General features: G+C 39.2%; 1 protein-coding gene across 1 annotated transcript in view; it reads left to right on the top strand.

Moving 5' to 3' along the window:
- CADPS (calcium dependent secretion activator) overlaps positions 1–13693 on the top strand; it is a 402311-nt gene that overhangs the window by 382988 nt on the left and 5630 nt on the right. The gene's annotated exons all lie outside the window — the stretch shown is intronic.

Raw genomic sequence — 13693 nt, forward strand, 5'->3', positions numbered from 1 at the left:
AGGGGAAAAAAATGAGAAAAACCTAAAAGTTATAACATGGGGGGGGGGGAAGCCTTTCGCTTGAAAAGAAATAAGGGGAAAACATCAAGCTAATCAAAGTTAAAATAAAGTCTTTTTCCCTCTCCCTCTTTCCCAATACTCCTGTCTATAACATGTTGTTCCTTATAGAAAGTGGGATATGGTGGCATTTGCTGATTAACTTGCTTGACAAAAGTGACAGCTGCTGAGGGTGTATGTAGATAAGCCGCACAGCGCAGTTCCGCCTTTGTACATCTGTCAGCAAAAAAGGAATACTAAAGAGTGAAAAGAGGCAAATTGGTCCCAAAAGGCAGCCTATTCAACATAGGAGGTTTGCTCTATTCAAGCACTCGCTGTGAAACTCAAGTACTTGGTAGCTTATTCAATTTCATTCACTCTTTAGAATGAGCCCACAAGTGTTTAATTTCTTATGCCTGTGAATAAAAGGATGAAGGGAGCTTGCGTTTTTTTAAAACACACACACACACACATATACACACACACACACACCCCAAAACTATATTATTGTTGCTGCTATTATTATTGTTGTTGTTGTTAGCATTGATTGTTAGGATTTGCTGATCAGTATCCACGACATTAGCTCATTTGCTAGTTTTCGTACATATTGGGGCAATGAAATTGTGAGGCTCTGCCACAGAGTCAGCTTCTCACTGACTCGTTTTAGGAACATTCTGAAGGTGGAGATTTCTCTCTCTCAAAGCATCGAGGAGAGATAGATGCCAGAAAGAGCGGCTTCAATTTAACAAGGCCCTAGATGTGTTAAGGACTAGATTATTACTGAATTTTCAACCGAGAATCCCAGGTCAGCCTCAGAGACAAGGACTGCCCATTTATTGGTATGCCAGACCAGCTGGCTTTTGTGTTCTCTAAGGGAAAAAGTCAATACATTTTTGGAGCCAGGTTTATTTCTGTCCAAGACCTCATAGTAAGAAATATTTCCACTAACAAGACAAATGTGGGTGTCTTCATTATTGATAGAAAGTGTCTTTTTTCCGATTTTCCATGGACGTAGAAGACTATTTTTAAAATTCTAGTGCAGAAGGATTTGGGGCATCATAATCATCTCTTGTATCATCTCTTGTACCATTCTGCTTCCACTTCAAAGGATACTAGCAAACTGATCCCTGTTATATCAATTATGAAGCATATGTGCAAAAATTAAAGGAGCCTTGTATATTGTAGGGAGTGCTAGAGTAGATGATAATAACAATATAATAGTAGTAGTAATGTGCAAATTTTAAAGGAAGCCATTTGAATGATAAAAGAAGAAAAGTAAACAAGGGGCATCCAAGGTTATAAACACTCCGAGGTTACCCTGCCTGGGACACAACTGACCCAAACTTCTGGCAGAAAACAGAACTTGTCAGACAGCTAAATGTCCATGTGCATTCATTGTTCTGTTGTAGAATTCAGTGGCATTGCTGAAAACCAACCCAGTCCCCAAATCCTTATATCCTTATCCTGGGTTTTTATTTCAGTAAAAGATAACAAAAACCCAGATCCCAGAAATGTTCATATGTACTCACAGACTTGTTCAAATGCTGTAATTTATCATTCTGCATGTTATTTATAGAATATATATATATATATATATATATATATATATATATATATATTCTGATATCTATTTGTTCCTACTGATATAACTGATGCCAAAAGCATCCAAAAGCTGTCAGTTACAGATAGCAACTTGAATAAGTTAAGATAATGAACAGAGTAAAAGTCTTGTGGTTTTTTAAAGATGAAGATGAAGGTGTAGGCTTTCTAATAATGAAGGAATCCAGAAGAGCAGAAACACACTTTCATTTAAAATTGAAAATGCAGTTAAGCGACCCAGAATTATTTGTTGACCAGCGGCAATTTGAACTAAGCTACACTCAGTTTTATAGTCAGAAAAATACCACTGAGCAACAAGGAATTTCATTTGTCACAGAGCTCTGGAAAATCTTCAGATGGAGATGCATTATAGCTTTTTCAAATAAATAAAATATGGGGGAGCTGCTGTCACCTGTAATGCACACCCTCACCTTTTTCTTCCCACTAGTATTGTAGCATGTGAAGGTTGTTTGACAATACTAGGAGAAAAAAGATGCATTAGGTAAGAATGTGGGCATCATGCAATTCTATTAAATTTGTTTGCTTATTTCCAGCCTTGGGCAGGCTGCTTAAACTCCACAGAATGAGAAACAGAGAACAAGTGAAGCAGTAATTTGTGCTCAGTTACTATTCCTTAATATGCTAGAATGAGAAGTTTGAGTTAAACCATTTTTTCTGCAAATCGGTGACACATCTCCAACTATATTTCAGAAAAAAGGAAAAGGCAATAGACACTGTATTAATTTGATTGCAAGGCTTTGCTGAGATAATTCAAAAATGTATAAGTGTGTCCAAAGATAAAGTAGTGTCTTGGGCACAAATGCCAACTTTTGAAATACAACAATTATACATATTTTTAAAACTATGCACATTTTGTATCCTTGGGGCCAAGGGTAGAAAGCAAGTGGTACAAAATACAGGAGACATTATATCAGCAAAGTTGGCATTTCTTTAGTAAAAATCCGTTTCATCAAGAGATATTGGAAATTTAATTTGTAGGATCCTCTTGATTCTCAGTATAAGTGAACTTCTCTCCCCATCACCAGTACTGAGAAAAGTGCAAAAGTGAGGATAACCTGATGGTATCACAATGAAAAGAGGAAGAGACTCTAAAGTGTTGTCATTTTGTTCAGATATTGATTTTATCATACTATGTATTTGCTGGAAGCATCAAATAATGCCCAAGAACTGATTGTCTTATTGTTAATCTCTTTCTTTGACCTTGAACAGCATTGCCAGTTATGATACACCATCCAAGATAGTTGCATAAAGAATCATCCCTTCAAATAAATTAATCCCCAGAAACTGCCATTTTTATATCCTTGTTCTAATTATAAATAGTTAGCCCTAAAGAAAATAGGTCACTAGGACTAACAGTTGCAGGAAATTAAACCATACTCAGAGTTGAAGCTGTTGCTTTACTAGAATCAACAAGCATGTGACCATTTATCTCTGTTACTTCTCTTTGTCGTGATCTGTATTGCCCCAAGATTCTGAAACCCCTGCAGTTCCGAACCCCAATGAATTTCCAATAAGAAATCCTTGCTGTCATAGCCACTATATTTTGAGCAAGAGAAAGTAGAAGGGCCATTTGGTAATTCACTGAAGGGGATACATATATTTAGCATGAGAACAGGATGCCCATTAGATTCAAGGACACAGCTCTTCCCAGAATCAATCTGAAATCCAGGCTTCTGTCCAGGTGTACCTACCAGACAGGACACTTTGTTGAAAGCATTGATAAATTGTTCAAAAGTGCATTTTAAAATCATATTTGCTAGGCTTTTATAATTTAAGGTGTGGTTATCCAGTTAAAGAAATCTCGATATGTAACTTCTAATATTTTAATATGTGACTTCTGAATCTGGTAAATAAATAGGTTCAATTAGGATAGATAGATAGATAGATAGATAGATAGATAGATAGATAGATAGATAGATAGATAGATGAAAATAGGAAGGCAAGGGCAGCAAGGGATGCCATGCATATCATGACATTCTTGTGCAAATGACATGATTATGTAACATGCATCATGCTTGAGACATCATTGTAGCTTCTAATAGACACTAATATGGGGGGGGGGGATGCTGCTTACGAGTGTCATAGTGAAAGAGGATTTTGCTTTTTCTATTCCAATATTTGGGGAATACATCTTCTAAGATGCTGCTTGCTTTCTGCATGGTTTTTATTCACGCCAGCATTGAAAATATTGTTTTTATGTTCTCAATCAGTTAATCTAATCTATGTGGTACATAGACCAGCTTGTTAGTTTATCACAAGGCTATGTATCCCTTGAGAACCTGGTGGCCATAAAAGGTTCCTGAGCTTCTGAAGGGTTCCAGGAACCCATCTGGGGATGCAAAATAGTTCACCAGAGTTTGGGAGGATGGGGGTGGTTAAGGTGGAAGTGGGAGTGATTTCCCCCCTGGAGATCTCCTACTCCTTCCCTTATTTTGGAAGGGGATAAAAATCACACCAGCAAAAATCTGCCATTTTCCTTCAATTTAAGGAGTGCAGTTTTCCCACTGCTGGGATTACAGATTGGGTACTGTAGGCTATGGGTTCACCTGATTTATAATGACAGTTACCCTGTTGATAGAATTGTTAATTCTCAAGGAATAACCTGAAAATAGGCAGCCGTCCTTAGACTTCCAATTTCTTCCATTGCCACTAAGGTTCCTAGGAAGTTTAAGCATGTTATTTTACACTTTCATCTCCATTCTGCATCTGATAGCCTTTAAAATTATTTGCTGTTGCGGCTTTAATATGCTGAGGTTTAAGGATGGGATGGAGATGGAGATGGACCAAAGGAAAGAGATCCTTCAGCTCTTAGGTCCATTTATTTTAGCCTTCTTTTGAGGAACTATGCTCAAGAATCTCAGGGGTAGATACACATAAGACTAGCAGATCTCAAGATCTTAATGTGAAATCCTGATGGCTTTCTGCCATGTTCATATTTATATCCACAACAGCTTAGAGCCTAGTAGATGAACTTAGGGAAAAACACATGTCATGTGTGTGCCTGGAGTTTATATTTCACTGATCTGCCAAAACTGGGAGACAGTTCTTTAACATTCTAAAAAGCCTACCATCCATGAAGAATGTGTTCATGGGAATCCCCCCTGTTCCTTTCCTTTTAGACTTGACAGGATCCCAGATTCTTTCATTCCACTGAATCCGTTACCTTCAAAACACCTTGAATTCAAAAGTCTGTCACAGAGTCCCCCTTTCAGCCTTTCAAAAGCGATTCTGCGGTGTGGACCAGAGAGAAGGGGCCGTCTTGTCTCTCCAATTTCCCAGGGCAGAGTCTGCCTCGGTTATTCTTAATAGGTTTGATCAGCCTGGATTCATTCTGGTTGGAAAGCTGGAACTGAACTAAAGGGTCGTGGGTGTGAGTTACTATGGTTATAGAACAGCATCACCCAGAGTTTTACTCTCATGGGCATTAGAGCACTAAATAATGGGCAAATGGCAGTGGTTAAAGCAAGCAGGTAGGATTACTTGTCATCAGTTTTAAAGACTTCTCGGTCCCCCAAATCCACCCAGCAGCCGCCTGCTGAGTAATTTTGTATGTTTAATCTCTCACCCTTCCCTACAAGCTTTTGGCTAATTTGAGGCAAATGGGTATTTTTTGACACTAAATAGGGCAGCGGAGAATCCATGACCTAGAAAAACTCCATTCCAAGGCAGGGAGAGGAGAAAGAAAAATATTCTTTCAGCAGACTTTTGTAAGACCTTTGTGAATGACATAAAATAGGTCTGACTAAACTGCATCGGGGCTTTTGCTTAATGGTTTGTGAGCAAGAAGGAGTCTCTCTCTCTCTCTCTCTCTCTCTCTCTCTCTCTCTCTCTCTCTCTGTCTTTGAACATCTTACACACACGCACACGCACACATACACACATTTGCTTTAACTTCCCCCCATAAAACTTGTCACTTCAGATTGCCATCAGCCACCACAACAATAATCATTTCATGCTTATTGCTAATTGCAAGCACAGCTGAGGCCCAGCGGGGGACTCCTTGCACAGTCCCAGGCCTTTATACCAGCCTCAATCTGTTGTATGGCACTTGTTCACACACACACACACAAAAGCTACCAGCAAAGGCAGAAAGAGGCAGAGTCACAGGTTTCTTGTAATCCCTCTGCTACCCTGCTGACAATTCAGCCCCATAAGCATTCCTGGTTTTGTCTGCTTCTTTACAAAAGCCGGAGTGACCTTAAGCTTCTACTGTGTGAGCTGCTGCTTCAGTCCCCCCCACCTCCCCACGAAGAATGAAGCTCCTTCAGGTGCATTAAGAAGCCGGGCTGCATCTGGCTTATGAGATTCTGTTTGCAGAACCCCTGGAGGGAGCTATGGCTTCCTGTAACATGTAAAATGTGAGTGTGAACTCAAGGTTCATGGCAAGGAACAGGAGGTCAGGCTTCCATTCAAATCTATGAAAAGGAAACAGGAGTTTGCAGATGTTCTGGTGGATGTGTAATGACACCACCTCCCTCGGAGTGCAGGAACCCAGCACAGCTTTTCAGAAAATGTGCCGCCCTGCCATCAGTGGGTGTTACTTTGCAGATTTATTCATATCATTTTTCCTCCTTGTGGCTTGTAAATTCAGAAGCGAGTCTAGGAGTTCAAATAATACCACAGACCAGTGAGGTTGAAGTTCCAAAACGCAAATGGTTTGGGCTACAATAGAGGACCATCACACATTATGGGCGTACGTTTTAAACAACCTTTGTTGATGATTTTCAGGATTACAAAGCTTCCCATTCCGTTCAGAGAAATGGGATGACTGCCTCAGACAGTTAATTCTGAGTGTTGTGAGAGGGAAGCAACTTGTTTCTTATTTTATGTATTCTTTGTTTTTAATATTACCCAAGGGAGGGAGAGCTGCTTATGGGATTTTCTGCCTCACACACCAAACTACCTTACATAATCTGCCGTTTAGTTAGGGGCTGGAGTACTGTGGCTTTGCCAATAAAATGTCTCCAGATGGCTCTGGCCACTATCTGCAATTATCTTTGCCTACCTATGAATTGACTAGTATTGGCCTCTTTCACAACATGGAGGTCTACATCAATCTCACAGTGACGGGGGAACTAAGTTTTCAGATAATCTTTGTAGCTGTGGCTTTAATGGTGATTTCTGGGTTCATTTCTGCTTTATCAGCAGGACCAACCTGGGATCTGAAGGCTCCACTAGAGCTATTCTGTTTCATTATGAGCATAATGCATCTTAAGCTAACCTTCAATATGGCTTTTCTGGTCTCTGTCCTCTACAAAACACACAGGGAAGTAAATCTAGTTTGATATAAATGAGGACAATTTTGTATGCCTGAGTTACTTTGCCGGATGGTTTTTGTTTTTCTGCTGTTGATCTGCCCGATCTTTTCAATGGGCCTTGGTAGCTATGAATTTAACAATCAGTTGATATGCAAGGTCAACCCAAAGACATTTTTCAGAGCATGAAGGCAAGTATTATGACACCAGCTAGGACTCTAGACATTGCAAAGTCCACATTTACTGATAGAAAAAAGGCATTTACGCTTGGATGTGACAGCGACCCCTTAAAGTAGAGAAGTGGGGAGCAGATAAGCAGTTGCAAATGCTGGACCCACCAAAGGAGTAGAAAGTTTGATTCAATTTCTTCACCTTTGCTCTCCAGGGAGAGGGCTTTAAAGCAAATACAGTTTCTTTTGAACCTTCAGTCTATCAAACTATTAAATCCAGTTATAATGTCCAATGAAGGAGATAAGATATCTTGGCAGAAGTAGCTTATGTCCTTCTCTTGCTACAACAGGCATGCTGGAACGCTGAGAAAGTTTAGCCAGTCCTTCCCCTTTACAGAAATTAGTTCCTTTGGTTCCTACCTGGCCTTCCTGATTAAAGGAACAATTCAGTTCTCCACCAGGGAAGGGAGCTGTTTGAAGAGTTGGGGGAGTTTTACCAGCTGGAGTAGAGAAGTCCAGAAGCAGCTTTTTGGCCTTTTGCTTACTCCTGACCATCACCTTGAGTTCACCTTCTCCCTGGTCCTTCTTTTCCTCCCTCCTCAATAGCCCTCTTCTCTCAGCCTCTTAACTCATCAGGCACTAAGTTGAAAATATTCATTCCCTGATTATGAAGTTCCTGTCAAGGAGGAGGATGTTTTCCTTCACCTCACTGAATAATAAAAAAGGAGCCTAAGAAGACAGGACTTAATCTCTGAGCTGTTTGTGCTAAATGTGCTGAATTTGCCAAGTGAATGGAGATTGAACAGAGATTTTTTTTTTCATTCTGTCTACACTTGATGGAAAGTTCTGATTGGCTGATTTCCTGAGTAAGCAAACAGAGAGAGTCAACAGGAGTTTGCCAGGCGAGTTCAATAGGAGGATGAGAGGAGAATGACCAGATAAATTGTGTTCTGAGAGAGTGTATGCTTGTGAGGGGTGGAAAGATCATATCACAAATAGCTGCTGATTGTAAGATCTGTATCCTGCTGATTGCTCAGTGCTGGTGATTGAGTGACTGCTTCCTTTCGAGTAAGCAGAGCCTGAAAGAGGCATATAAGGCACCAAGTTCCAACAAGTGAGCTTACTAAGCAACTGAATTGAAAGTACTAACCACGGATGCGCCTGAGAAATTTAAGGGGAGTCTGTAACAAATTTTAAGTCAATGGTTTCTATTTGGCTACCATAAGAGCCTGAGGAGGGAACAAGAAGAAATAGGGGTCTGAAATTGTGCCCTACAATGCTTGTGACATGTTTGTCTTCCTGTCTGAAAATAATCCAGCGTGCATTTGCAGCAAATTAAAGATCACAGCAGTCCTTGAAGAAAAAGTCAAAGCATTGGACTAATGTATGGCCATATTTCAGCCAATGAGAAAAGAAAGGAGTTATCAGTTCAAAGAAAAGAAGGTGTGCAACAGAAACGGTGGGAGCAACTCTTCATAAGAGAGACAGAGAGGAGCAAACCAGTGGATGAAAGTAACAAGATGCAAGAGACATAGAAGATACTTTGCTCTGTTAAAACTTTGCAGGTGAAACTAGTTCTAAGCATTCAAAAGAAGAATGGGAGACAAATGGATGCATCACTAAAAGGCAGAAAAGATACAATTCTGTCCTATATGAAGGCAAAGGGAAGAGTTGTGATAATTGGAAACTTGCTACTTATAAAGAATGAACATGACAATGCTTTAGACAGCTTCTGGGTAGAAATAGTGGAAGAAGAAGAAGAAGAAGAAGAAGAAGAAGAAGAAGAAGAAGAAGAAGAAGAAGAAGAAGAAGAAGAAGAAGAAGAAGAAGAAGAAGAAGAAGAAGAAGAAGAAGAAGAAGAAGAAGAAGAAGAGGAGGAGGAGGAGGAGGAGCAGCAGCAGCAGCAGCAGCAGCAGCAGCAGCAAAATACTGTTGATGCTGTTTACTACATGCTGCTCAATGAAGGGTTATACGTGTACGATGCCTTCCAAAAGCAAACTGAAATATTTCAAAAAAGCATAAAATTACAGTGTCTTTCATTGTACCAACAAATGAATTAGGAGGCAATCTCTGCAAAGCATGATCATTCCAAGAAATTTCCAACTTACCTTGCTGACAACTTTCTCCTTCAGAGGATACAGAATGCCATAAGAAGATTGGATATCCTTGATCTGATACTAATCAACTAAGAAATACTTAGCCAAGTGAAAGTATCAGGAACATTGGGAGAAACTGGTGTAAGGGAAATAAAAATTGAAAGAAGTCACCCATATCTTGGACTTCAAAAAGGCAAATTTTAAGGAACTCAGACCAATCATAAGTAGGATCCCTTGGCAGGAAAAGTTGATGTGAAGAAGAACTCCAGATGGGTTGGCGTTCCTAAAGAAGGGGCACAAAAGCACATTTCAAATAGTTCCAGTAAAAGAAAAAATGGAGTGCAACAGAAAAAGCCAGTATGGGTACACACAAAAGCTTAATGAAATTTGAAAATCAAAATGAACATACTGTATACCAGAAATGGAAAGAGAGCCATATAACAAAGGAAAAGTACAAATATCCTAAAACCGTGGAGAGAAAACAATGTAGTAATTACTAGAAATCAGCATGGATTTGTCAGGAACAAATTTTGCCATCTCATTTTTTATCATATAGCTTCCTTAATAGATTGTAGAAAAGCTGTAGACATAATGTATCTTGATTTCAGCAAAGCATTTGACAAAATACCCCATGCATTCAGATTAGCAAGCCAATTTAGTATAGGATGAACAGCATGACATTTAAATATATACATCTCTCTCTCTCGAAAATTGTACTCAAAGAACGATAATGATTCCTCCCCTTGCTCTGGATTGATCTGACCCCAATATACAGCAGCCCCAACTCTGTCCACCTTTAGAAATGCAATTAAGACCTGGCTTTTTCACCTGGCATTTGCTTTCATTTGCATGGAGTCCCGTTTTGATTGTGTTCATTCACTATTTTGTATATTGGGTATGTTTTTAATGTTTCTTTTGTAATGGTTCTTTTGGGTTTGGGGAAAGTCTTTTGGGGTAATGTAATAGTTCTCTTGGGGTTGGTTGGTTGGTTTTTGACTGTATGTCACTCAGAGTCATGCTGTTTGAATTGGGGAGCCCTATGCATCCAATAAATAAACAAAGGTGTTGAATGAGGTTTTCCTCTTTTCTATATAGAGTGCAGGATTCTTGTTATTCCAAGAGTTACTCCACCATTCAGGCAGCATGGTATGCACATAAATTCAATTTTTGCACTCTTCTCTTGATTGATTGGAGGGGGCACAGATTGGTTTGTGGTGTTTCCTACCTTTTCTTAGCATTTCAAGTTTGGCAGGAGTGAAGGCAATCATAACGCCAGCTTCAAAACACTTTGAAGGGATTAGGTAGTAGCAATGTGGAAGTACCTATAATGTGCAAAATCTAAAAAGTCTGTCACTATACTTAAAGTTTCAATGCTGTTGTTGATAGAAATAACTTCCACTGCTAAGGAGAAAGAATGAGTTCAGATAAAGTAAAAGTCCTTTTACATTATCACAAGGGTAGGCAGGACAGCTTTTAAAACAACAAAAGTTATGAACTTTGAAAGATACTCAGAATTCCATCCATGAGATAAGATGAAAAAGTCACATACCTTCATATATTATTACTGGAAAGAAAAGTGTGTGAATTTCTGCTGAAAGTATCCTTTCAGGTGTATTGGATCAAGTCTGTTCATGTTGGATGAGAATTACATGAGCTGAAATCCAATGCACGTGGAAGGCCTCCGATCAGGGGAACGCAGCTCTAAATGAAACTAATCATTTATGGCAAAGCTAGGGTATTTTCTATATAATTATAGCAGGGATCCATGAGCAACCATAGAGACATTGTTAATTGGTTAGAAATGGTAAACCAGTTAAGTGATCTATTCTGAGAACCACGAAAATGTCATTTTTAGGAAACTTATAATTCTAGTATAGAAATTATCAATATTGTCATAATATATGGGCATACAGAAAGGGAGGCACCTCTTTCTGTTGTATAAAATGGCTGTGGGAACATAACCTGTCTGCTTTTGCCTTTAGACGTCATCATTGTAACAGTTCTCCTCAAATAAATAGCATAAAAACTCAGTGAGTCAGTTTGCTTTGCGTCATTCCTATTTAAAAAACAAGATGGTAGAGCAGCTAAGGTATTGAGCCAGGACTGGAGAAATCCAAGTTCAAATTCACCATTTGCCATGGAAATTCACTGGGGGACTTTAGGCCAATTATTCCCTCTCAACTCAACCTTCCCCTTTGGGTTTCAGTATGGGGGTAAAACGAAGGGAGATTCCTTACTGAAGCTGCCCTGAGCTTTTGGAGAAACACGTGCAGCAAACCAGGAGTTCTCAGGATCCAAGTTATGGAAATAATCTCTCCACATTGTTCTTGAACCAAACTGAATCCCAGTATAGGTGTGATATTGGCTGTGTACAATAGCAGGTGAAAGATGTTACCTGGATAATGCTTTGGAGCCAGGTTTAGTGCTAATTAATGTGCGTATGAGCTGACTGGATCATGGAAGAAAGGGTGTAGTAAAAATAATGCTGGTCTTCAATGCCACTTCTTTCTATCAACTTAGGGCAGCAGGCATATGTTAACTGCTGCTGGGTTTCTTCTCAGACAATAGCTCATGGACAATATCATCTCTCTTAAGCAATATCTTATGTTTCATAGATTAATGTAAAGTAGTATGATGTCAACTGACCTTTATCCTTTTTGTTACACTGATATACTGCTGGGCCATTTGAAATGTGCATTCTGAAAAAAAAAACTGGTTCTGAATTCATCTTCTCTGGGTGGAATGCTTGAAATGTCCCTTATCCTTATTCTAGATTGACAATTCCTTGATAAGGATTATCACTAAAAACTGTTGAAATGTTATCAACGGATAATTTCCTATCTTGGCATGAAATATGATACTGCCTCAATCATAAGGCTCTAAATTTGATCTCTTTAAAATTAAGAGCAGGAAAGATATCCAAGATGAAGATGTCCTATAGTTGGATGTATTTTATTAATAAGGAAGATCTACCCAAAATCAGTGGTGTTTGCAGACAAATGCTAAGCGTGTGCATGAAGATATTTTCCTAAATTCAGTGAGAGCTACTCTTTAGGAAGTGCGTTTAAGGATGGTGACCTTGATAATTGACATTAATAGCATTCAGAAACTAGCTTTTCTAGTGTTAAGTGGAGTATAATAGCACATTCTGTATTCAACTTTTTGTAATTAAAGCTACAATACTATATGCACTTCACTGAGAACAATGCAATAGAACTTATTTCCATATAAAAACATTTAGGTTTGCATTGCTAGCTACACATTTTAATTTAACATCTTTACAGAGCAACTTATTATTTTTTTTAACATTATTCTGAAGTCCCACTGTGTCCATTGGAGCTGGGTTAAATATGTGTAGGATTGCAGCCTTAATTGCTTTATTTCATGAATACATTAATTTTGACAGAGAACAATTGTTTTCGCAAAAATGTGTCAGGTGGTGGGAGTAATATAAATACTGCTATTATTGTTGTTTAAGAGAGAAACGTACCTTGTTTTTTTAAGAGTAGCACATTAATCTGAACCTGTTTAAAATAAATGCTATGGAGCAGCAAACACAGTAGTCACCAAATTCCTGAAAATCTTTATGTCCAGCACTAAATTGCATCCCATTAGCTGTCACTGAGATTGAAAAGGTGACGGGGTTACATGGGTGGAAAAGAACAAGTGGCGTGTATTAAACAAGAGATCCCTCATTACCCTGGGATGCAAAGCCGAAATGATAAATATTTATGAGGTAGCCTCTGGCCAAAAGCCTTGGAGATAATGGGAGTGTTTTATTTGTGACGGTCGAAAAAAAGGCAGAGCTGATAATTTAGAGTAAGTTACAGAGTGAAAAACTTACCCTCTTGAATTGGTGTGCAAGACTAAGAAGAGAAGTGGGGGACGGCCTCACAACATAAGCTGTCACACCCCTCCTGAGCTGCCCCAGGGTACCCGTGGAGAATTTGGCACCCCTCTGTCCATAAAGAAAACCCTGACTCCATTTCCCCAGCCACACCTGCCCCAGTCCTGGGACAGTGTTCATCCATGCAAAGGAAGACATTTCCATTCACAGCTCTGTTAATATAGGGAACTACTTCAAGCTGACTATTCAGTATTGATTTAAGATTGCTCCTCTATCTTCAACAGATGACCGACCAGATGAAATATAGTAGGTGCAGCTTTTCCCCATGGTGCAGAGGCCCTGCCAGAAAATACATTGGATACCTAAAATAAAAAGTGGCTTGAACAGAGAGGGCTACTATGTATTTGTCCTGGCCTTCTTTAAATTTATAGTCTTAGTATAACAAGCTGAACACGTGCCAGATATTTGGGTTTTAGAATAATAATATAAGAGGGAAGGATAAAGCAGTAGATAGAGAAATTAAGTTCTTCCCTGCATGCTCTTTCTACGTCTGCTTTTCTCCCACACATCTAGCATGCTTAACTAGAGATGAACACCAAAGAGGAAGCGTGGAGTGGTACAAGATTTTCCCCTCCACTGCCTACAGCTGCTCTTCTCAAAATCATGCCA

The sequence above is a fragment of the Python bivittatus genome, unplaced genomic scaffold (genome assembly GCF_059951505.1).
Source record: "Python bivittatus isolate LINGU-HERP-01145 unplaced genomic scaffold, Pbiv_v1 ctg000080_np1212, whole genome shotgun sequence".
NCBI classification, from domain to species: Eukaryota; Metazoa; Chordata; class Lepidosauria; order Squamata; family Pythonidae; genus Python; species Python bivittatus.